Source organism: Coloeus monedula (genome assembly GCF_965178545.1).
Source record: "Coloeus monedula genome assembly, chromosome: 3".
Taxonomy (NCBI): domain Eukaryota; kingdom Metazoa; phylum Chordata; class Aves; order Passeriformes; family Corvidae; genus Coloeus; species Coloeus monedula.
The window spans coordinates 61,938,397-61,965,744 of NC_138783.1; positions in this window are offsets into that span (position 1 = coordinate 61,938,397).

The following is a 27,348-nucleotide window of genomic DNA, read 5'->3' on the forward strand; positions in this document are numbered from 1 at the left end:
ATGCAGTGCTGAATTGAGATGATTTATTTCAATGCATCAGCTTTACAGTTCATGAGCTTGTGCTTATTCTTTCCAACTTTTCAAAATAACTATTCCTTGAAAATTACTAAACTGTATAATATCCAATAAAATTTATATAGCAACAGAAAACATAATCATCTGGATTCATGGTGTCTTGCTGTTTGTGCCAAATTTGCTCACTGTGGGAAGTCACAAAGTCATGAGGTGAAAAATACTTCAAAATACTTACACACTCTGAGAGGCATTTTTAGAAAGCTTTGATTAAATAGAAAACATGGTATGGTCTCTTGGTTTAATGACTGATAGATTTTCAAGTTTTTTTTAAATTAATCTTGCTTTAGTATTAGGAACACAATGCTCTGAGGTACCGTGAATGATCTTGTCAGAAAATGGTGCTAAGGACTATTGGATCAGCTGGTATCATTGCTGGAAACTCTGTATCACCCTTTATGAAAGGTACACCAGCGTGCTCTGAACTACCTAAACACTGGAGAATACTAACAGACTTGAGAATACTCAGTATTTTTTCGCCAAACCAGTCATGTTGTGGAGATAAAACAAGCTAAACCTCCTTTTTTTTTTTTTTTTTTAATTGTAAAATCCGACAAACATTTTTCGAGGAAGTTAAATGAATTTGAGAATAACAGTAGGAAAACCAAACGTCAGATTTTGAAGACACATTCCACAATGTTCTTCTTACATTTTAGCATTACAGGAATTTCACTTACTTTATTCATTGTACATTACTTAGAGGTAGGCAGATATCTGGCTTTCAGAAGTACAAAGTCATTCAATTGATGCACATCATTAGGCACCAGAATTAATTAGGAAACAAACTAGAAATATTTTTAATTCTAGTTCTGTAATAAACACTTGGAACAGGAAAGGAAATATACAGATTAAAAAAATTCAAACCAGCAAGCCCACTTTATCTTTCTTTGGAAAACACCAAGAGTAAAAAAGTAGTAGTATATGTTTTGTTTCATTTAAAAAATATTGATATTTATAAGTAAATTAGACCCAACCTTTAATCTTCAATGTACATTTTAGTGTTGAAAAGCAGGCACCGCAATTACTATTTCAAGTTAAATAGTTAATTTTTTGCCATATTATTTATGGCAAAGGCTATGCAACGAGGAAATTTTGCCAGCAGGTCTTTTGTGTCTTGTCAGTTACATATAAGTCTGTAACAACAGAACAAGAACACTTCATCTTCTCACTTCTGTAAACTCAGTTACAGAGGAGAGAATATGTCACAGGTCTTGGCACTAGTCCAAAGTACAGGTCAATGAGGCATAACCCCAATATAACAACAACATGATCTCTGGCTAATATGTCACAAAGTCCATATGATGACAAGAAATTAAATATAATTCTAGAAGGGAGCTGTGGTGCTGCACCATGTAGTGATCAAGCTCTGCTGTTTGTTGAAATGACTCTTCAGGGCAGTAGAACTCAGGCAGAACAAGAAACTTTCCACTATGGATACTTTGCTAGAGGAAATCACATCTATTAACTCACGGCTATAGTAATATAAACAATATGGCTAGAAATGTGGGGGTTTTTTTTGTGTGTCTGTGTGCATGAAAGCTACCTCTTGAGTGAATTTATGACATTGTATTAGGCAAGAAATATATGATACTGTGTAACTTATCTGCCTTACTCCAATTTATCTACTGCATTTTTTCCAGACTGGATAAACATAATTGCCTTTTCCCAAGAAGTCTCTGGGCTAGCATGGTATTATGTTGACATGTTGGAAATGATTAATGACTGTGAGGTAGGAGAAACTGGGCTAAAATGGATGCAGACTCAGTCCAATTAGAAAAAAAGTAAATAAAGAAAATTTAGTGCATCAATATGCTTCTAATTTTTCATCTAGTTATTATGAATCACCATCAAAAATTCACACAAAATATGTGTACAACAATTATTGGAGTTTCTATGTTGCTTTTTTGTTCCTTACAAGGCAAATGAATTTATTTATAAGCTCATAAAATTTTCACCGAGATAATAGGAGGTACATCAAGACAGCCAGCTTTGCTCATCCTTGTGAATGTATGTCAGTCATAGAATTACAGAATCACAAAATATGCTGAGTTGGACGGGATCCACAAGGATCATTGAGTCCAGCTCCTGGCCCTGCAGAGAACCATCCCAAGAGTCACACCATGTACCTGAGAGTATTGTCCAAACTCCTCTTGAACTCTGTCAGGCTGTGACCACTTTCCTGAGGAGCCTGTTCCAGTACTCAACCATCCTCTGGGTTCAAACTTTTCCTAATATCCAACCTAAACCTCCCCTGACACAGCTTCAGGCCATTTCCTCAGGTCCTGTCACTGGTAACCAGGGTGAAGAGATCAGTGCCTGCCCCTCTTCTTCCCCTCATGAGGAAGTTGCAGACTGCAATGAGGTCTCCCCTCAGTTTCCTTTTCTCCAGGCTTTTTCAGCTGCTCTTCATACGGCTTCCCTTCCAGACCCTTCACTATCACTTGAGCTGAGCTTTCATGGAGTTAAAAGGTGTCGAACTACACACCTTTCGATTTTCAGTACTTCAGCTACTATATAAGTACGTATGTTTTAGAAAGCCAAATATATTCTCACAAAAATTTTGCAAAAATCAAAGTGATTTTTAATTGTGATTAATACCATAATAGGTGATAAGCTACTGATTTTCAGTGTAAAACTTTCGTTTCTTAGGCTAATATCATGAACAGGAAGCAAAGAGCTTTGTCGAGCCTTGCTTCAGATTAGAGCTTTTGTCATTCATGAACACGAGGCGTTTACATTCTTTTGGCACATAAATCACAGTGCACTAATGTTATTTGTTTCTCAGGGCATTAATACTTTGTTCTCAATATCCTGGGTCAAAAGTCTAGCTAAGGTTGTGTAAAGTCTCCTATAGGTTTTCAGATCCAGATACCTGAAATTTGTAAATATCCCTAGTTAAGGGCAGCAAGAGCTATTTCTTCTTTTTCTTTTGTGATCAAAGCTGCAAAATTCTTTGTGCTTTACATGATGGCAAGGCTTAGTTATATGGCAATTAGGGTTGTTACAGATATGTTTTACAGTGCCTCTATCCATCATCTGATATTTAACTTACAATATCTGTCCTTGTAAATCTTAATTAAATGCCTTCCCAGTTTCTAAATTTAGAGTTATCTATCATGTCTCAGCACTTGTCTCTCTGTGCATGAAACCCCCCTCCATGCTAACATGCAGCATGTACCACCAGTGAATTTAATGCAGTGCTCACCTTCACAGGAATTGTCAATACTGGAAAGCTGGAGTTATTCTGGCAGTAGGATATTCTCTGTAAGGAAAAGTTGGGTGATTGCCTCCCTTCTCTCCCCTGCATACTGCCTAGAATTTTTATCTTGAACATTCATGACGTTTGAACAATTAATACAAGGCACAATTTCAGAAAGTAGATTGTTGGCCAAGATAGTGCAGTTATGATATGTAGGACCTGTATTTGCCTGAAAATATCAGTATAAAAGGCAATTAAAACATAAATCATGAAATGCACTCATTAAAAGTTTAACTCTCCATAAAATATATTTATCAGCATTTTTTATAGTGTGTATGTCACAAATTGGGCATAAAGATAAGAAAAATGAACTTAACAAGGTGAGGATTTAAAAAAAAATGCGAAGAAGGTAACAACCAGAAAGGTTGGGAGTGAAAAATTATTAATTTAAATCATGGAATCACAGAATATCCTGAGCTGGAAGGGACCCATCAGGGTAATTGAAGTCCAAATCCTGGCCCTGCACAGGACCACCTTAAGAATCATACCATGTGCCTGAGGGGCATTGTCCAAACAATTTTGAAACTCTGGCAGACTGGGTGCCATGACCACTTCCTTGGGGAGCCTGTTTCAGTGCCCAGCCAACATCTGGGTGAAGAACCTTTTTCTAATATCCAATCTAAATCTCCCCTGACACAGCTTCATGACAATTTGGAAAATAAAGAGTCTGAATGCTGCGATTTTTATCACTGTATTCACATAAATAAAAAAACAGATGTAATGGAAAAAGCTAACAAATATTAGCCTTGAATGTAAATTCTTAACACATGACAGCAGTAGCCCACTAAGTTTCTTCAGTCAGGTCACAGCTATAATAATTCCACATTATCATCATCTTCCTCCAGAAAACATTTGATGATTTCAGTGGAAGTGACTCCAAACTGCAGTTTGCTCTCCTGCATGTTGCTTAACAATTTGTTCTGAAAGGCAATAATAAGAAGGGGCATCTGGCTGATTTCTATTTCCACCCTCTTTTCCAAATGCTTGTATAATCTTGATTGGGTGTGGTTTACTTTTTGCTGAGCCTAATTAATTCATTTTTAAAAAATCAGTGTACATATCATGCAATTGTTAGAGCAAGATAATGTGTAACCTGAACTCTTCAATATCAAATTTACTTTGCAGTATTAGGATTGCCTAATGTTTGCACAGATGCTCTGCTACCCTGCCCAGGCTTTGCAGTCCTCCAGCCATCACTTGCTTGTGTCTTGCATGAATCAATGGCAGATTTCCATGTGACTTCTTTATTTTTCAGGGTCATATGGACTGTGTACAAGTTTCATATATAAATACTATATGACAGCCAGATTTGGAGCATATATTTGCATGTTCCTTTCATCAATGGCATTGATCCACATCCTTAGAATGTTAAAATATACTGCTGTTTCTTGTGCCTCTGTCTAACCTTCTGGGGGAGGGTTTTTTAGTACACTGGATTTCTTTGCTCAGCAGAGTAAAAAATGTTTATTATCAATGGAATGAGGATCATGGCAATTCAGGAAAAGGAGACATACCTGGAAGATCTAGAAATTGGCAAAAAAAAATCTAGTATGATATACAAACTTCTCCTATTTCTGGTGTCTGCCAGTGTTAAGGAAAACTGACATTGATTTCTTTCCTTGGGAGAAGTCTTCTGCTGTGGATCAAAAGATTTTTTTTTATTGTGGAGAGCAATGAGGTGAACAAACACCTTAGCCCTGCCTAGGGCTCTCCTAAAAGTAAGAGAAAATAGTTGTAGGGGACCTCAAGGAGTTCTCAAGGAGCTTTGTCTTTGCAAGAAAAGTTATGCTGGACATAGATGTTTGTGGTCTGTGCAGTGACTACACAAGTTCTGAGGGAAAATTTCAATGCAGGCAAAGCAGTGCCCTGGCAGAAGATGACAGAAAGGTTCTGAGAGGGAGCAGTGACCAAGGAACATTCCCAACATATTGGTTTGAGATGCAAATGTGTAGTTTGGTGAGGCAAAATGTTTTACCTGTATGAACACATGACGTGCTGCGATAGCTGACATTAACATCAGTTTCTGATTCTTTTTATTTGCTGATAGAGGCTCAGCAGTTTAGGTCATTCTCCTACCCCAAAACAAGTTTTGACAAGGAAGAAATTGTTTTAGTGATCTGCACTATCTGACAAAAGTTTGAAGCAACTCAGAAGGTGGTGATATGGGTAACAGGTATCTTTTTGTGAAATATTATGATGAATTTCAAAGACATACAGAAATATTACTCAGAAAATTTTTGAATTTGTAAGATGGTTGGGTGCCATCATTTTATGCAGAAGCAGGAGCAGGCTCAAGTTTTTTTCTTTCAGACTGTATACTCGAAACATGGATGGGACCAAAAGCGTTGTTTCCAAAACACATTTGCTTTGGGAATTTTATGTACTCTGCCTGGAGCCAGATTTAACTTCTTCCAACACATTTATTTGTCTTTATAATTTTGTATACTGTGCTCTTCTTCCTATTGTTTTAAACCTTCTATTTTACCATATGTAAGTAACAACTTACTATTAACATAATTGAATTTGTTACTGTAAAAAAGAAAACACAATCCTAACAAATTTTCTTCAGTGTATGGTTGACGCTATGGATAAAATTATAGAAAATTACAGAATTTCTGAGACACATTTCATATATCCTACCACGGCATTTAATGTGCAGCATTGTATCTTGAATTTTTATCTGGTACAAGGACTAGTATTGCAGCAATAGATCAACTCTTTTGGGGGAACATTTCACAACTTATAACTGCAAATAGATGAAGAGATACCAAGGCATATATGAAGATTTACAGATATACTAAGATACAGGGGAGCAACTGGTAGAGAATGTTTTAAATCCCTATGGCTCTGAGCACTAATGAAAAAAATATTAATTTTACTTTGAGGATTGCACAGGATTTAAAATGTTCCCTAAACACAGCTAGATCTCAGTTTTGGTTGTAAATTTTTTCTAGATATTTTTAACTTGAGCTTAAATATTCAGCTATAGTTTCTAATATTCTGGAGTATGTTCCCTGTAAGGGGAGACTGAAAAAATGATCTTGTTGAGTCTGGAAAATAAAAAGTTTCAGGATGACCTAGTAACTTTCCCCTAAAACCTGTGAGAAAGGTTCCAAGAAAATGGATCCAGGCTCTTCACAGTGCTGAATGGTGTAAGGATGAGAGACAGTGAGCATAAACTGCAAGGACGAAGGTTCACACAGACTGTAAGGAGAAATGTGCATCAAGCACAGAATTGATAGGTGGTCAATGGAGGAAATTGTCCTGCTCTGCTCTGAGCTGGTGCAGCCTCACCTCCAGTACTTTGTGCAGTTTTGGGCACAACAGTATAAGATATTAAATCATTAGAAAGCATCCAAAGGAGAGCAATGAGGATGGTGAAAAGCCTTGAGTGAAAACCATACAAGGAGTTGTTGAGGTCACTTGACTTGTTCATCCTGGAGAACAGAAGACTGAGGGAAGACCTCATAGAAGACTACAGCTTCTTCACAACAGGAGGAGGAGGTGCAGGCACTGCTTTCTTCTCTCACTCTTGTGACCATCAATGGGACTCAAGGAAATGGCAGGAAACTGTGCCAGAGGAGGCTTAAGTTGGATAATAGGAAAAGTTTTTCACCCATAGGGTGATTGGACGCTGGAACAGACTCCCCAGGGAAGTGGTCACAGCACCAAGCCTGCCAGAGTACAAGAAGCATTTGGACAATGCTCTGAGGCATGTGGTGTGACTCTTAGTGTGCCCTGCTCAGGGTCAGGACTGATTCTGTTGGGTCCCTTCCAACTGAGGATATTCCATGATTCTACAATGTGGTTTTTTGGTTTGGTTTTTGGTTTTTTTGGTGTTTTTTGTTTGTTTGTTTGTTTGTTTGTTTTTTTGTGGCAGCTTGTATCAGTGACCTCTTCTAACACAAGCAGTCTCTGCAGAGATGCCCATATGACTTCTTACCTGGTCTCCACAACCCCACCACTGTTTCCAAAAGAATCATGTCAGTCAAGTTTCTTTGTTAGCTTGGGAGTTCCTACAATGGCTCAGGTTGACTGGCAGGGAGTGACTCCTGCCAATCAACCAACCATTTCTCATGAACCAGCCAAGTGTATACTTCCAGGCACTTCCTAAAAGAAGTGCACAGAACTTGACTGCATTTTTCAAATACTACATAGAAAGCTCATGGCAACATAGTTCCGGAATGTGACATAAGTAAGGTGGAAAATATCTTACTGTTTCTAAGCTATTGTAATACTGGGAAGGAAGAAGATCTGAACATGTTATACCAAAATTTAGGGTGATATATACCATTTTTGATGCAAAATAAAATGTGTAGGGCTTGTTACTTGTTCATCACCACAGGTCTGAAACTGTAAGTGGTCTTGTACTCACAGAAAAGTGTGTTATTTGTTTTCCAACTGCTATGACTAGGTAGATAGAGGAAGCAAAAACGATTATTTGTTTGGGTTTTTCTCCCTAGGAATTTCAAAGGACATGAGTAAGGTATCTCTGGCATGGAGTTACTGTGGGCTCAGAAGAGCAAGAATAAAGAGCTGATTCAGCAGAGATCAAGACGTCATAAAACTGCCAAGGACAAATGGCAGGTATTGAAGATTACTTTACCTGAAAACAGTTGTAGCTGTCTCTTTTCTGTCTGTCACTGAAAGGTAACTCAGGCAGCCTATCACTCTTGGTAAATATTACATATTGTATCTCATATTCACCTCAAATCAGACAGTGTGAAAATTACTTCACAGCCAAGAGGTACTTTTTCCTAAGGTGCATCACACCACAAATTATTACAAAGTGTCCATATAGAAAGCCTGAAGTACACATAGCAGTAATTTGTGTGGCATGTCATTATAACAAAAACTAGTAATGTAAGGAAAAGAAGATAAGCAAAGGAGATATTCTTTGCCTAGGAAACTCCATGCCTGGATGCAAGTTGCATTTCCAGACGTGTATTTACAACTTCTGACAGTGTGTATGGTTATGACAGTGATGAATTTACACCGTCACTTTTTTGTATTTAAACTGCCATCTAAAAATACCTGAGGAGATTCAAATGTTTGTCCTTTGGTGCTTTATTTGCTTTTAGAAGTAGATAGCATATTCAAAAAAAAAAAAAAAAAGGCTTGCTTAGAAAGTAATCAATAAGTATTTAACATAACTATCGCTGAAATATTGCAGTTTTCATAAGAAACTTGGATAGTATTCTGGAAAGACTCATGAAATATTTGATTATATCTTTTTTTCTCAGGCATAAGTATGTTCATGAAATGTCATAGTGATGCTCATAAGATATTTCCTGAAACACTCATGAGAAATCTCTCTGAAATGGTCATGTAATATTTATGATATTTTCATGAAATATTTAACAACGTGTAAAGAAAAAAGTACACTGAGCTACAACTAGTGTGAAGTACCACATGAAATAAAACATCCATTCATGGAAAGTTCCAGAAGATTCATTCATGAGCTCACAGATTAGTAGAGATTGGAAGGACCTCTGGAGTTCATCTAGATCAACACTTCTGCTCAAGCAGTGTCACCTATATCAGGTTGGCCAGAACCAAGTTCATATGATTTTGGAATCTTACCAAGGTTGGAGACTCAGCAACCTTCCCAGGAAATCTGTGCCATAGGTCAGTCACCCTCACAGTGAAAAAGTGTTTCTTGATGTTCAGAGGGAACTTCCTGTGACCATTGCCTCTGGTCCTGTCACAGGACACCACCAAGAAGAGTCTGCTCCATCCATCTCACATTCTCTTGTGGTTATTTATGTGAACTGAGATCTTCCCAATGAGCCTTCCCTCCTCTAGGCTAAACATTTCTAACTCTGTCAGTCTTTCCTCATGGGAGAAATGCTCCAGACCCTTGATCTTTTTTTGTTGCCCTTCATTGGACTGTCCCCAGTATGTTCATGTGCCTCTTGTACTGGGAAGACCATAAGAGGACACACTACTTCAGGTGTGGCCTCATCAGCGAGGAATAAAGGGGAGGAATCACCTCCTTCCACGTGCTGTCAATATCCTGCCTACAGCAGCCCAAGAGAGCCTGTGCTGCAAGGGTACATTTCTGGCTGTGTCCAAATTACTGTCCACCAGTAACTCCAGGTTACTCTACCTCATCTTCCTGTCCCATCCTTCCTAACAATCTAGTATCCTTCCATTACAGCACTCTGGTCATGCAATCCATCACAGTTCTTAAAGATGAAAGCAGTTTGTTGGCAACTGTTTGTGACATTTCTTACAAATATCTAGGAAATTTTTCATAAACTATCACATGGAATTTATATGAAATATATTATAAAATATAATTCAAGGAAAAGTCATAGTCAGTGAATAAAGTGTAAGTTTAAAATTGTTCAAATAACCCTAGTACTCAGAATAGGAACACTAGGCACCTCTGAGTCAGTGCCTTTGGCATCTGTCATTTGGAGGAAGTTTTTTTGATTCCTTAGTTCAGTTTAAGAACCTTCTCTGCTGTGTCTCCCAGCAGGGTTCGTACGGAAGCTCTCTTTTCCCCTTGGGTATTTTGGATCACATGGTGTACAGTCATGGCACAAAGCAAACAACATTCTGCAAGAGGCAGTGGCAGCTTCCCCTTAGTCTCCCAAATGCACCCTTTACAGTCATGTGATGTCAGTTAAGGCAAGAGATAAATAGTTTCTGTAATCTAAGAGGAAATCAATGAAGTTTAACTAGAATTAGTACTGCAGAGGGCAGTTCATCCCACTTGGTATCTATTTTAGTCTGGGATGTTATTCCTTATAGTGGGAGGATAGGTGATAAGTGGTCTACAGAGCTAAAGACAGAGTAAATTAATCATAACCAATGACTATCTAATGTCTAATTAAAGACTTTACAGGTCAAGTAAGAAGATATGGATTATACAAAATTACAAGGGCATTTCAACAGCACTAACATCCATACTGTCTGCAAACAAATATGCTTTCAAAATTAGATAAAAGTGGTGTCAATTGACATCTTGAATTCTTTCACAATAAACTTTAAATAACAGTGGTGACATTGCCAGTGCAGACAACAAACCTTTGAATGAAGAGGGGCAGGAGAAGTAGGAGCATGGGTTCTGCCTCTTGTCCTGTTCAACGTGGGTCTTAAACATCACAGTCTCTGAGAAATTTTAAACTTTAAAGTCTATACAGACAATCAGAACTGCAGAAGGCGTTAGTTACTGCCAGGGAGTTTTGGCCATTTATATCTGAAGTTTACAGTGATGTTCATAACAGTGAGTGATGGCCACAACTTTATAAATAGATAGACGAGATTTTATGCTGACCTGCAGTTCTGAAGTGACATCTGTACAGAGCTCCAGAAAAATGATATTTTTTTTTCTTTATATTCTCATACATTGCCACAGATCAATCTTTTCCTCATAGAAATGAGCCCATAAAAAGTTTTGAACTGAGGACGTAGTTCTGTGTTCAAATTATTAGAAAAAGAGTTGATACCACATCAGTGCCTTTTGGGATGGAATATTTTATCCAGCTCCAGGAGTACTAGAGCTTCATTTACTTCTGTGGTTAAATCACAGCCTTATGCATAGATGCTACTTCACAAGTTGTTGATCTATATGTCACTTCACATTTTCTTGTGTGCTGCTACCCGGCAACTCTTTGTCCAAACTGACAAACATTAATCCACCTTAAGAGAGGAAATATTCTGTCACTAGTCTCAATTTCCCTATTGGAAGATAAAAATGAGGATCTGTATCTGAAAGTACAGAAAAGGATGTACAGTGGAGCAGAAAGCAAAGAACAGTGAAAACTTAAGCATTCAACTTGCCACTGGAGGACTGTGGCCCATTAAATACACACAGTGAAAGGTAGAATTCCTCTGAGAAATGCGGACATTGCCAGTGCAAATGTCAATATCAAAATAGTTTATCTTTGTTCCTTTCACAGGAAAACACTCAGGATCACTGACTCATCTCATTCTAACTTAGACCTGATTAAAAGTGTCATAAGACTGTGTCCTGAAAGAGCCCATTCGATTTTATTGACCATTGAAGGTGTAGACATCCAGATAGCTGATATCTGAACCTCAGTATAAAGCCCCCAAAACATCTGTATAGAATATTGTGGAGAGGTCTGTACAGTGTGAAACCAGCACGGGGCAATCTAGCTGTAGTCGTGATTGTGGGGCACTTGTTCCAGTCATACTAGGGTACCACAACTCAGCACAAAATATTCTCTGTGCATTGTCAAGCTGTAGAGAGAATCAAAGGGATAGGCTCTAATAAGATTTCCAACCTTACATGATTTTCCTGCATCTACTTTAAGAATAATATTTGTACTTGTAACTCTTGTGAGAGATGGAGAAGAATTATTCCTACCTGAAAAAATGGAGATTAAGGACAGAGCTAGAATTCAGAACTCTATTTAAAATTTTGTTTTAAATGACTAGATTCAGTTGTACTTCTGATACTTGGGAAAATACACTGGAAAAAAATCTCTTAATCTGCAAGGTTATAGTTATGTATATCCACTAAACTTGGAGCATCAGTTCTCCTCAGTGGTACAGAACATTTTAAATCTTAGGGACAGGGCTATAACAAAATGATACAAACAAAGTGGATGTCAAGATAGTAGTGTTCATAAATTTGCTCTGTGGAGCTATTAAACAGAGGCAGACTGGCAATCAAGATCTTGGTTCAGCTTTATGTCTATGAAAGGTTGGCTTAATGCTGTAATAAAAGGGTCTTAAGTTGCTTTGTAATGGTTGATAGCTGCTATCACAGGAATACAGCACAGCTGGGAATAGAGCATGCAGTGTTAACCAGAGAGGTCTTCCCTCTTGTGACGATCCTTTTATGATAAAATCATTGGACTGAAAAGTCAAAGATTTATTTTTTGTTTTTACATAAACTTCCATTATGACCTTTGGAGGTCACTTATTCTGTCTGCACCTCATCCCCTTTTTTTTTCTGAAATTCTGGTTCACAATGTAGGTCCAAGTGCCTCTCAGTGCCAGGTTAAACTACGTGACTAATGTTAGTCCTGTCTGGACTGTCTTTATTCTTGCCTGTCCCAATAAGGAAGAAATGTGTGTAATACAGTATTTCAATCTGTAGATGCAAACCCGATCTTGGGGTCATTATTTAGAAGAGCTTCTAATTATGCTAGGATATACTTAGGGCCAGAAACAAATCCACAATCATAAGGTCAGGGGACATCAGCTGGGTTATGTTTACGCTGCCCAGCACTGCAGTGTATTTGCCTTGTAGACAATTAGAAGGTTTCATTCCCTAACTCTGACTTCTTTGGGTTGCCCTTGCCCAGAAATTTAATACATAGGAAATGAGCCCAAGCCAGGGACTGACTTTGGAAAAGGATAGATAATGGGTATATCTACTGCTCAAATTCATCCACTAGCCTTCTTTAATTAAGACAAAACTCAAAAATATTTGTGCTCATAGTTATGGAGTGCTTTCACGTGATAAAGAAGATGTCATGGAAATAGAGTAGGAAGCCATGTCAAAAGGTCCTGCATTGTCTATCTGATATTAACCAAACATGGATAGATAGGAAAGAGTATAGGAGTGAAACAAATGTGGTTAAACTTTCTCAGCATAGTCTTACAGTCTTTAGAAACTTGCAGCAGAAGGAATTTCTGAACAAGAAAAGCTGATGTGTTTGAAGTTAATAACTACTGATGAAAATTTCTTCCATGAACTTGCACAGCTTCCACTTGAACTTCAAAATCCATTTAGCATTTACAATGTCTTGTGGAAGGAAGTTCCACAGATTACTTACACATTGTGTAAAGGTACAGACTTTCTTCTTTTGAAGGTCACACCTAGTTTTTTTGATAGCCTGTGGTGCTTTCATTCAAAGAAGAATGAATCGTCAATCCCTGCTTAGCTGTTTGCACCTCTCATGACTTTATTGACTCCTATTAAAACTCCATCATTTCTTCACTGCAATTTTTTACATGCTGAAATTCCTAGCCTGTGTACACAAAGCATTTAGAAGCACTGAACTTGATTATTAATGCTATGAGAATGCACTGGTTACTTCAGGGCAGATCTGATGGACTGAAGCACCTATCTCAGCTGAGAATCCCAAAGCACTGAGGGTGTCATTCTTTCAGAAATGTCCTTGGCACTGTCTGTCTGAGCCGTGATAAATAAATGAGTCTAGATAATTTTCCATCAAGATAGGTCAAAGCCTTATATCAGGTAACAGCAGAGATACTGCCAACCCAAATATAGATTGTAGAAATATAGCTGAGCTGATTGGGTTCAGCTTGAGGCACGGCTGAATCTCATCCAACTGTTCCATTCTGGAGGCAACTCTCTCCCAGCACTCTAATATTGCAATTATAATAATCAGATGTAGTGAAGATTAGGTTTCACTGTGTGTCTTCTGCATATAATTGGTACTTTACTTTGTATCAGTGGTTGAAATTGGACTGTGCTGTGCTTATATTCCACAAAATGCTTGTTCATCCAGATCAGGAAAACAGCTAGAGAGCACTGCGACTTTCTGCCTACCCACGCACAGGTTTCTATCTAATAGAAACCATAACATGGCAAGAGATATAGCCAGGATGCAAATTTGCAATGTGGGGAATCCTGCAGTATGGGGGCAACCATAATTATCTGTCTGTAGGCTGAAAAAGAGTGGAAAGATATTTATATACCTATATAAAAATCTATCTACTTCTATATCTATATTTAAGAATTAATAAAACAGTTGAACTGAGGTCATATTTCTAAAATATGCTCATGTTGTCTAACAGTTGCAGAATGCAGACAGGTCTTAGTAAATCAATGACGTGTTTTTAGATTAACACTTATGAGTGTTAATCTAAAGCCTTATGAGTAGGGACTAAAATCCATTGTCTGCTGAAATCATACTGTTTCTCTGAATTGAAGGGGCCACAATACTTTTATGTTTGATAAGGAATCCAAAGGACCTAAAAGAATTTGGAAATTGTATTTCTACCCAGTAAAAGAGAATATCTATCAGACTGGTGAGGAAGTATGTTTGCAGCTTTCTTCATGCTGCATGTTGCTTAACATGGATACCTGTTCAATCACAAGGGCTGCTAAATTTGAGGTTTTCATTTTAAGAGAGGATATATCTCATGACAGGAAGTGCAGCTTCAGTCTTTTCAGCTGTTTTCTTAGTCAGTGTTGTAAAACCAACTTTTTCCCAGCATGTGTAATAGTTAACTGATCCATGTGAGTAAGTCTGTGTCCCAACAGACAACATGGTTCAAGAGCATTTCAGAGAATTGCACAAAGTTTTTAAAAAGAGTATTTGGGAGTCAGTCTTGGATAGCTAAGAACTTTAATGAGGGTTGCTCTCATCCAGGGATTCAGGAAAATGTGTAATGTAGTGTAATACTGGCAAGAACTATTCCTTCATCAATACCTTTTACTGCTTTTATATGTGGATTCGCTGAAGAAACTTCTGTGTAATTCATGGGAATAAACTGCAAATGGCCTGAGATTGCCTGGAAAAGACATGAGAGTGTCTTTAATTATAAAGTCTCTGTGGTAGCTTTTGCCTTCATAGAAAAGTAATTAAAAGTTCTTAAAGGATGAAAGGAAGTTGAGAAAAACTGTGTACATCTCAGGCTGCAATTTCAGAATCTTGAGAGGGTGCTGTTAAAGTCTCTAACATGAGAAGTTCAGTAATAGCTGTAGACTGTGGTATAACTTTCATTCTCAGACATTAAAAAAATGGTTCCTGATGAATTCAAGTGCAGTTCCTGATGAGTGTAAGTGAATCTCGGTGCAGTCTGCATTGTATTTTTCAAGCTTTCCATTGAGATCTGCAGCATTGTCAAATTTAATAAGTAATGTTACGGTGATGATGGTGGGGTTTATATACTAACATTAAATCAAACATTAAAAAACAATGGAGCTGTGTATTGTGGCTGTAATGTTTGCAATAAAGAATGCATAAGCAAAACCAGAATGAGTCTGCCTTTTAAAGTCATTAGTTGTTTTTTTTCCTTTAAACATCACTTGTGCAAAATATCAAAACTCTGTTGGGTAACATATTTGCCATGTTATCAGGTTTCTTGAGACAGAAAATTCAACACAATATTGCAATTTTCTTTTCTTCAGGAGGTGTAGTGCATTAACTGGTTCTGTCCAGAAGAAAATAAATTAAAGGTTGTATCTTTTATCGTTTCAATAAACAACTTACACATCATATAGAGTGTGTCAAGAGTGAAAAAATAAAAGGGGAATATTCCCAAAAGATATTATATAATCAAAAGTAATTAACAGTATGCTTGTTTATGTTTTCATAGCTAATAATGTTTGTATTTAACATCTTTGATAAAAATGGAATCAAATGTTTGGGTGTTAGGAATTTAGGAAGAACCTGGGTCTTTTGCTTGGAGTATAACAGTATTTGATTTACAGACAGAGATTATATACAGATTTGAATTTATATTTTCATATTGTTTAAAAAAGAAATCCAGAGTCTGCTGTTGTAGAGCACAATTAATAGATGCTATCTTTCATCTTATAGTCCATTGAAGCACCAGAGTTATGTCCTGAGGACAGTGTCCCAGTCTTTAGTGATCCTCAGCCAGGAAAGGATTCAAGTGACTGCCTAAAGGGTTTCCTGAAAAGTGATTATTTCCTCAGTTGAGGAGAAGCTATTTTGCAATCACTATCTAGACAATCCTTGTGATATTTTGATGCAGTAAGTGCATGTTAATGAAACAGACTTCATGTGAGTTAAAGCCAGATTTTTGAATTGCACGATTTCTATTAAGTGCTTAACATAAATGATTAGCTTTTCAAAACATCTCTTTTTTTTGAGATCACTTGTTCATACAGTGAGAGTAAAGGGCAACATGAAGAAGTGGTCCCAAATCATCAGACTCTGGTGTTAAAAGGAAGTTAATTTATAGCATATTCAGTGAGGAGCATTGCCTCCAAAAGACAGTTTAGAAGAAACTAAGACCTTTTTCTCCTGGATAGTATAGGAAGTGTAAGTGACCCATTCCAGGTAAGCAGTGTGGATGAGATTGCCCCAGGTTTTTGCATCCTGTGCCCTTCAGTACTATCCTAGAGTGCTTTGAACCTTCAGATGCCATTCCTGTCCTACTGGCAATGTGCTATTTATGCAATACAGTCAGATCTTCCTGTTTTTAGAAAAAAAGTCTAGTTGGCATCAGCACAGTTCTCAAACTGCTTAAAACACTTAAACTGAGAACAACATTCAGTCTCCCTCTGCCTTCAGTTTTGTACTGTGGCAACCAAAGTGCAGCAGGGAGCCAGGAGACCCAAAGCTGAAACCTATGAGGTCTTGATGCAGCCAATCTGCTAGAGATGGGGCAAGCCATGAGGAGAGTGGACACAAGCGTGTGTAACCCCTCTTGACCAGGGATCCCATGTGGGATATATTCACCAGCATATCTGTAGCTTTAGTAAATGTTTGTGTTGAAGGTGATACAATACAGTTTTTTGCTGGTTCAGGACAAAAACTGGTATCTATTACATTTGAGTATTGCATGTAATGCTGAATTTGTTGTGGAATTAAAGAAATTTATTGTGAAATTTGGAGGAATTTTCTGCTTGATATGATAAGCTATTTTGACAATAATAATCTTTTTCTTTGTTATGCATTTATCTACATCTATTTTTAGGGAGCACTTAGTTTATTGGGAAGTTGTCCATATAGGAACAAAAGTCTGATACAATTCTCTGCTATCAGTGCAACAGCAGAAGGTCTTTATCTAGAAAAGTCAAAAAAACACTGACTCCCTATGTTCAGCAGCCAATCCTAATATGGCTTTTGTGTGAACTTCTCTTCCTTGGTAGCACACTGATCTGTTACTGCAAATTACTGAAGTCTAAATTACAAATAACGATGGAAGAAAATTCATTAAGGATAACATGTTAAAAACAATGAACCAGTACCTTCTATAGTAATAAAATAATTAAAAATTTTATCTCATATTAATAGTGCTTTACATATTGAATAAATATAAGATGAGAGGTTCTTGAAAAATTTGGGAGAGGTAGTTAAATAAATATAATATAGTTCTAAAGTATTTTTTGAAAAAAATGTAAATTTTTTTCCCAGACTATTCTAACCACTGAACAGTATAACAGGGGATCTCTACTGAATTTTAACCATGGTTCAGTGTTTTCCTTTGATTTTTTTCCCCAGTTTATTATTTCTATGCAATGAGCACATTCCCATTTTCTTTGCATGAATCTGTTGTCAATTAGGTGCATATCTCATCATTCGTACAGAAAATGTTAGTACTTTTCACAGGAAATTTGATAAACTTCAGACAGATTATTTTTGGAAGAAAAATAAGTCTTTGTCTTGCACTAAGTAAATGATGTGAAGTGTCTACTGCATTGCATGAACTGAATATCAAGTATCATATTTATGCAACGTTATTTATACAGTAACAGCTGATTATGGAAAACATAATTTGAAGGTTTTTTCCAGAACACTTATTTTTATCACACTTATTTGTTAACTTTGCTGGTTTAGATAAAGACCATATACAAGAATTCATTGTAAATAAAATAAAAGTAAATAAAGAAGCATTTCAGTTTCTGTGTATTATAACTAAATTTTTAGTCTTGCTTCTTTCATCACTATTAGTTCTTTATCGGTCTAATTTAATGTAAATTTATGGGAAAAAAAATCACAGAGATTTTAAAGACCATTTTATTGCCCCCTCAGAGAGGGCTAATAGTAATTTTCCTCTAACACATATTCACTAGTGACTGGATTTCCACACCATATATTATATGAAAGAAGTGAAACAAATAGAGTCCAAGATCTGACTCATTCATAAAGTCATGTAATAAAACTCTGTGAAAGACAGAATATAATATTCTAAAAGACAGAACCTGAGGGCTAAAATTTACAGAGAAATATGTCCATTAATGAAGGTCCCGTTTCAGTCAAAAAGAAGAGATTGTTTCAACTCAAAAGTGACATCTGTAAAGGGTGTCCTGGGTTGCAGTGTATTCCATTACCATCCTCAGGAGCTGTTGAAACCAGGTGGGGCAGTGTTTCCTTGCCTCCTCCCCCCAGACTATCTTGCTGTTAATGGCCCATCATTGTCCTGCCACATGACTCATAGATAACTCCCTCCGGACTATCATCTGTTAATGAGCCCAATCAACACTTGGCCTCATGACTCATTACCCCATTGTGAGATGCTCCACCCAGAGGGAGGAACCAAGCATCCCATTGTGGATATAATCTGAGATTCTGGACACCAGAGACATCCCTTTCCACTGGATTTCCAGAGGACAGGAGCTACACAGTCATCACTGGACTTTCTGAGGAAGAGCAGACCCTTTTATTTTTCTACAGGATCACCGCTTCAGAGGACTGCAGCCACCATTCTAGCAGACTGCTACCACCACCCTGCCTAACAGGGACTCAGGTTGTATCTTGACTCTGTCAGTTTGAACCAGTGTTTTCTTTTAGTTTTTTTTTTCCTTTTCTTTAACTTCCCCATTAAATTTTTATTCTGACTTGGTGCCTCCCACTGGTTTGTTTTCAAACTAGTACAAGGGTTAAACCTTTATTTAGAGTGAATATAAATCCTTTTCATTTTAAGAATTATATTGTGTTGGCAGTTAGATATATTTCTTATTTGTTAGTGTGCAATAGCTTTCCTTTCAATATACAAATAAGGATACAGTTCCAAAATTCATTTTAAACCTTGATGCATTTGGGGTTAGAGAGCCAGTCTTCAGGCCAATCTCTTCACTACTTGCCACAATACAAACATCTAGAGAGAAAATAAATTGAGAAAAAGTCAGCATTTAGTGCTAAATGCTAAGCATTTTACTACACAATGACTATCATCACTGTATAATAACATCTGACAAATAGGCTATTACCATCAGAGGGGAGGCTTTTAAATCAAGCCTTAACTACTTTTTTTAAAGGCTTGGAAGGTAATCACTGAAATTATACTTTTTTCTTGTGTGTTTATGCTTCTGTCTAGAGTCTTTAGAGATTTGCCACTTACAATCTATCTACTACCTTTTGTGAAACACTGGTAAGGAGATAATACAAGCAATTAGAAAAGCATTGCTCACTCCTGAAGTGTTATTACCTTAAATTAAAGTTTCCAAAGGGAATACACAATAGGGTTTCAGTGACATTTTTTGTTCCTTTATTTTCCCAAAGATACCTTTTGTTTCTTACATATTCTGTCTAATCAGTAACTCACAGGTGGCTGCAGAATAGTGTCAATGCATTAAATATACTCCCTTAGGAGTAAGTAACATTAAATCTCAAATCCACAGAAAACAAGGTCAGTCTATGATCCCTTTATACATTATGTCAAAACACAGTCTCTTAAAGCACCTTCTTGGTTAGTTTTAATCTTATCTGTCTTAAACATTTCTAAATCTATAATCTCTAGACATGCCACAAAGTTACTCAGTAATAGTGAGAATTACAGAGGTGAATCTTAGCATACTGACATAAACCCACTCATGTCCCACTTGCCTTGCTGTGCTGCATGTATTTTCCAAGCTTGGAACTCTCTGTGATGGTCCCAGCTGGTCACCCCACTCAGTGACTAATGGAGTGCTTCTTGTACGGGGAGACAAAATGTGGGCTCTCGTAAGGTGGGGTTGTGAGGTGAAGTCCATCACTTTGCCCTCATGTCTGCCAAGGGCTGTTCTGCTTTTTTGCCCCTCATCTCTGCCAATATAAAGTGATTCTGCACTTTTCCAGACTGTTACTGATCTCTGAGAAAGTAGGAAGGGATCTACAAAGTGTTTACTAGAAATAATAACAAAATACATTAAAAAAACCCTTACCACTCTGCTACACATACTACCAGTACCCTTTCGGGTGGGTGAGTGTCCAGCCCTGCTGGGAAGGTTGATCAGTGGACTCCTGCCCTGTTTTTAGAAGGTCTACACTATGAAGAACCTCTACCTTGGACTGTGAGTTCTGGAGCCAAAGCTGGAGGACATGAGTCCTTGTTGTCTATATACCCAAGGGTGTTCCCTCACAGAAAGGCTGGACACATCCACGTTATATAAATTTGCTTTTGCATCTCCCCTGGGCCCTGAGTATAAAATTTAGGACTTAAAAAAAGCACTTTTTGTGCATGTGTTACTTGTTTTGGTTTGTTTTTTTTTAATTTGAACTGAACACGGCTCACCAGAATCACGCATTTTTAAGCATGAAAATGAAGGTATGTGATGGCATTGGAGAACATAAAACTTTGCTAGCATGTTGTTGCAAGACCATGTCAGAGGAGAGTAAAACTTGTCTTCTGCAGTATTCTATCCACAACAATTAACACAAAAAAAAGAGACCAAGGTTCAAGGGTAAATTTGATTGCAAATGTATTTCACAGCGAAGATGTACCCTTCACTTGTTTTTGAATAGGTCTATGCTAAAGCAGGTTATGGCTCTGGAAAGCTAAAGGATTGGGTTCACAAGGGTAGTAAGTGCTTTATGTATTTTTCTTGTCCCCTGCTTTCCACAGTCTGCAAAAATTTTTTGCAAAGTAAATAGATAATGTAACTTCTTTTCTTCTACTAAAAGGTGACTTTTACATACAATTATTGAGAAATTCTTCACAGAAATTAAATTTTTGGGGGTTTATCAGTAACTTATCTCTTGGAACTTGAGTTGGAGAAAAAGTGAGTACTGTTGCTTTATACTCAGCCTTACAGAACATATAGAATCACTGTATCATAAAATGATTTTGTTCATAAGGGATTTAAAGGATCATCTAGCTTCAACTCCCCTGCTTTTGACAGGAACACCTTCCACTAGACCAGGTTTCTCAGACCTCCATCCAACTTGGCCTTGAACACTGTGTCAAATGGGGTGTCAAAAAGTTCTCAGGGCAACCTGTTCCAGGGCTTCACCTCCCAGTAAAGAATTTCTTCTTAATGTACCATTTAAATCTATCCATTTTCAGCTTAAAAACAAACATAGTATACTCAGAATGAGATGCAGAAAAAAAAAATAAGAAAGTCACAGCAACAGGAACCATGTATATTCAGATCTCTTTTGGGCTTGTTTTTTCTGGTTGTGCTTTGTTTTATGTTTGTTTTATTTTCCTTGCAACTTGTCTTATGGTTTGTCTTACAGTTTAAAGCAACACTATTTATCATTTTTCAGGCAAGTAAAAATGTACTTCTTGTTTTTCCTGGTTGTGTTTTGTTTTATGTTCTACTTTCCTTGCAACTTGTCTCATGGCTTGTCTTACAGTTTAAAGCAACACTATTTATCATTTTCCAGGCAAGTAAAAACATACTTCTTGTTTTCCCCTTAATATGTTTATTATTTAAGAAACTGCTGTTTTTATATGTGGCATTGTGGCTCAATTACAACAAAAAACAACATTCATGCCAGAAAAGTAAGAAGTGTTTTTAGCTTTCAAAGGATACAAATTAGCTTTCAAAATCAGGTGTCATGGTCAGTTGAAGCCAAAGCTCTCAAGCACGTTTTTTCAATCTTTTTGATAAGATGAATATGGGAAAGTTCATGGCCACCAGAAGCTGTAAAATGAAGTACAAACCTATAGGATATATCATAAAATTATAACTCTTTACTTGTACTGTTGTACAGTTTTCTTTGAAAACATGAACAAAATATATATTTATTTAAATTAATAGATTTATATTAAGTCTGATGTAAAATAGAAGCAATAGCTATATTTGCAGTCGATTAACACACTTTGCATGGTGGGGATACAAGTGGCATTTATTCCCTTTGAGCCACTTGCTTTATTGATATATTCAATGCCTGAGTGGGTAAACCAGCAAGGAAGTTTAATGTCTAGGGGCTACTTCATACTGTTTGGTACTCCTGTAGAGATGATAGCTCCTTAAGCAAGCCTGTGGGTGATACCTGTCATGTTAATCTCCTACCAAATCCATTCCACAACCAATGCAGGTAAAATATACACTAGTTCAGTTGATGAAAAATGCAAAAGAATAAATCATGGAGGGGCTCATTTAGTAAGGGGCTAAAAGAAACTTTTGCCATTTGGTCTGTACATATGTACATATACAGAAAACCTCTTTGCAGTCATGCAGGTCTTCCTAGAGGACATCTGTACTTAAATGGAACTTTGACATTATAAACTCAAGTCAACTTCACCAGGTGCTTTAGGATGGAAAGTTTTGTTTAAGTTGTCCTTTCTTTTATATTTATTTTTCCTTTATCACCAAAAGAGGATGCTTCAAGTGTATAGGTTGGCATTGGCTCAAAAAAGGTACATTTTTGTATATGTACATTTGGAAGAAAATTGTGAAACTGATGGAATAAAGAGTCTTATATTTCATCTGTACTTTGAAAGTGAATTAAAGAAATGTCAAGTGACAGTGGACATTTAAGCTAGAATTCTACAGTGTCAATACATCAGACACTAATCAGTGACAGTCCCCGGGTGCTATCTAGTAAACAGTAATTTAATTAAGTATATTAGTATATTTATTTTTTATGTTTAAAAAATGAGATTATAGCCAATATCTGACTTTTTTTAGAAAAAGAGGAAACAAAAGGCTGATAAGAGAAAGTCATAGGTGTAATATGTCCATGCCTTAACTTACAACTGCATTTTTAAGTACTACGCAGGCTGTTAGCTAAGCAATTTCTATTAGAGAAGGCAAATGAAACCTTATTTCCTGCTTTCAAACTGCAGGTGTGAAAATGCTTTTTGAAATACACCTACAAACTCGGTGAATGCATTACAGTACTGAACTACTGGTTTGGAGCTCCAAGAGAGAGAAAATGTTTTAAATAAATGGGCAGAGGCGGGAATGACTGCCAAAGTAATACTGTTCAATGTGTAAAGCAATGACCCAGACAAAGAGATGTGCAGTAGAGATAAAATTTCCTGATACTAAAAACCAGAGTAGCCATTGACAGAAAAAGTATAATAGAAAATTACTCTGATAGACTGATTGCTTGGACTCAAAAATACAGTTAATTATTGAGAAATTTTCCTGTAGCTGGAGAAAATTTCATACTAAAACCAAGAAAAGATGATAATTTAAATGACTAAACACAACAGAATTCTGAGACTTGTCTGACAACAATGATTAGAAAGAACAAACAAACATTTTAATTATTTTTTTCCTATACAGAATCACGGTGTTCAAAGTGTGGTGTGGACTACCCTCCATGTACTGAGAATAAACTCCATGATCTTGGCTCGTGCCTTGGGAGTCTTACTGGCTGTTCTGACTTCATCTGGCAGCTGGCTTCTCTATTCTGTACCAGATGTGTGCCTTGTCAGGATTTAGTCACTGTACTTGGTTTCTCCATTTGGGTGTCTGGGGTCCCAGTGACTTGCAAATCTAGAGGACATCAGTATATGGCACTCTGATACACCCTATCCTGGTGTTTGTTCCTTCCATTTTTCCCACAACAGTTGCTAAATTCCATCCTTCACACATGATAATTTTGGTATTTCTATTACAATTCTCTATATTGTTGAGTTGCTGTTGATGACATGACCTCATAGCACAAAGGGAAATGGAACAGATGGACATCCTTAGTCCAAGAAAATCCCTTAATGGTTGCAAAAAATGGGCTCTAAAGCAGGCTTCAAAGAAGTGTTTGCAACAGAGGATATCCTTCTAGTGGAGCCCAGAGCTAGCCAGAATGGTGTTTCATCATATCAGAAAAACAAATACTAGGCACTTTTGTTTGTGAGCTGTGACTAGATGCTTGTGGGATCACAAGAAAATTCAGGCTGGAAGGAACCTCAGGATAATATCCATCTCCTTGCTGAAAGCATGGTGAGTAACATGGTTGGACTAGATTGCTCATGGCTGACCTAGCCTTCAAAGTGCTCAAGGAGGGAGATCACAGACCCTCATCAGGCAAAATCTGGCAAATTGAGAAGGTTATTCCTAGGCAAGATAGATAGGTATTACTTGTTGAGTTTTGTGAAAGCAAGTTTCAGATTTTTCTGATTAGAAGACATATGGCTTCATTCAGAAACAGGTGATTATATAAAGCAGCAGAGAGATTTCTATGAATGATGCAAATCACTGCTTTCACAGGGAGTTCACAAGGCTCTGAACCCACTGCAGTAAATTCTTGCTCTTATGAAGCATTCCAGTCATGTCAGTGGAGCTGTTGCATGGACATTTTAGGTAGGCAGCAGGACCTTAATATTAGGCCCATAAAAATAATCTGAATTAAATTTCATTAACTCAACATGCAAATCTTAACTCTCTGAGGGGAAAAAAGAAGAATAATTGAGATTCAGGGAAAAGTAGTAGAATTAGTTTTTCAGCTCATGCTGAGGTAGATCTCAGGACTGCATGATGCTATGACAAGCTTTATCCTCAGAGGAATTGCTCTGCTTAAGATGAAGCTGAAAGACATGATGCTGATCCTAAAGGCAAACAAAATCATGATGTGAAATGGGATTCAGAATGATAAGAGGGGTAAGAGGATCTGTTTCATGGATATGGCTGCATTAAATGACGCAGAAATGTACATGTTATTGTATGTCAGTGCCAGGAGTAGTCATGCTGAATAGTGCCATTAGCACTGGCAGAATGTTATTTCATAATGTTTTTCATAATTAGAGACCATGTGGCTAATTTTACCTTCCTACTTTTACAGCAGTGAGCCTGAGTAATTTTGTGGGTTACATGAACTCATAATATGTAAAAAGCAGATAATACCTGTGGCTGATGAGCTGCAAATTCACACACACCTGTCATTGTATGCCAGGCAGTCCAGCTCCCAAGTCACAGTTTCATAGCTTTCTGTATAGGAAGGGATTTGTCTGTCTTTAGATATCAAGAATGTATCTGTGCCTGGGGCAGTCAAAAAATAATCTTCAAAAGGTGAGTCATTCTAAGCTTAGTACTTCTGATAACTATCTCTGAGGGAGATGAATTTTCATCTACCAGTGCCTATTATTGCTTGTTAGGGGAGAAAGAATTTTACCTTTTTCTAATCCATAATTAGACATCCAATTTGGATTAGGGCAGATAATTTCTGCCATAATTTCTTTAATCATTGCATTTTACTGTACTGCATTTCATGTAACCATTTCTAGCTTTTCAAAAGTGATCTGTTTTTCTTGTCCTGACATAAAAATGATCTTGGCAAATGATTCCATATAGAAATGGATAGATTCAACACAAGATAACTAGGATGATAAAGGGAACACACAAATACGGAACTCTCAGAAGAAAAAAATGGCGTATATAACAAATTAGGCCTAATGGTGTTAAGCTCCTTGAAGAAATTGCTTAAGCCCTGTGCATAGCTCAGCCAGGGAATCAATACTATTACTGTTGTGCAAAAGAAATTGCAAGAACTATTTAATTCTGCAGCTAACAAGTTACTACCCACCAGCAAAGGCCACAAACAAATATGAAGAACAGATAAGAAACAAAGCTAAATTTCAGCTGAAGTGCAGCAAAAGCGATGTTCTTTACTGATGCTTTCAATTTTCACCTTCTTGTTTTTGTTTTTTTAAAAATATAAGGAATTCCAGTTGATGATTTTTTAAGGTTTGGGGTTTTTTGTTTGTTTGGGGCTTTTTTTGGGGGGGTTTCTTTCCTTGGGTTTTTTGGGGTTTTTTTTTGATTTTTTTTTGCTTGTTTGGGTTTGCTTGGTTTTGTTTGTTTGCTTGTTTTTACTGGAGGTCTCATTTGTAGCTTTGTCAGCTCACAACTATAAAGTAGGAAAGCCAGTGCTGAAGAATTCTAAATGAGAGTTAGTTGTAGAAAATATTCCCTAGTCAACAAGGAGGGTTGGTCTGTGTCAGCTGGGTTTCACTCCTGACTCAAAATGTCATTAATATTGACGTGCTGGAACTGATGCTGTGTCTATAAAGCCTCACATACTGAAGTATTTCCTACAGCAAGAGGTGGACAATATGTTTCTGCAGTCTTCAAGGACTCCCCAGGGCTAAGTTGAAGCCCTGACTCTGTTTCTTCTCTCCTGTTATTTACCTGGCCTGTTGCCTGACCATCTGCAGAACTCTGTATTTATGCTACTATTTCATTTGCTTCTCTGAGGTGAGCTGTAAGGAGAAGGCAGCAAGATGAATCTAGCCTTGCTGCATAATGTCTTAAGATCTGTTGTTCAAATAGGGCAGCCCTAATCTAGCAAGCCCAAAAAAAATCCTACCTTGTATTAACTCACAGGTTGGGTGGCAAATTAATATCCATGAAGGGAAGGGAAAGTTCAGTGCCTTTAAGAAGCTTCTTGCACTCTGATAATGGCACAGAAAGAAAGTTGTGTCTGTTACAGCTGTGATAGTCTGGTAACAGAGGAAAGAAAAAGGTTGCAGGTGAATGGAAGTGGTTTTATTCAGCCAGGTGAAAAACCAGAAAGGGAAATCAAATTCACAGGCATACAAGATCTTCTAAAGTAAGTACATGCACTGGGGAGTCACATTTGAAAGAAAAAACATCTTTCTGTTTCAAGGTATTTTTGCTTACAAAGAAAAGAAAATTCTTCAGATCAGCGAGAACTGTGGGCATCAGAAATGTGTTTTAAGTTGCATCTTAGGAGACACCTCCTGATATGTTTTAGGTATCAATAAATTTGTTCCACATTAATTCCCTTTTTCAAACATAGTATATGTTGGGAAAATATTTATGGTTTTATCCCTCACGCAAACAGCAGTCCCTATTTAATTCTCTGTACCCAGCTCTGCTCTAACCATATTACAAAGACTCATGGAATAAAGTGAATCTTTCTCCTCACTTGTACTCTTTTCCTTTGTCTGTAGCTGCCTCCAGAACACTATTTTGACAACACAGATATGTTACCAAGAGGATATATAGGCAGTTAAATATAACATTTGACATTTACATGCCTCTTTTCTTTCTTAGATCTCAAAGAGAGCTATGAAAAGGTTTGAACACTCTCATCAATTCACACAGGGAAGAAAGTAAGATACAGTCAGAGGCAGAACTGAGAACAGAACCAATCCTTCTTATCTCTAGACAGGAGCTTGTCATTTTAGACCAATTAGATAGTCTAGCTTGGGTTTTATGGTGAAAAAACCCATATATCTGAGACTCTAGT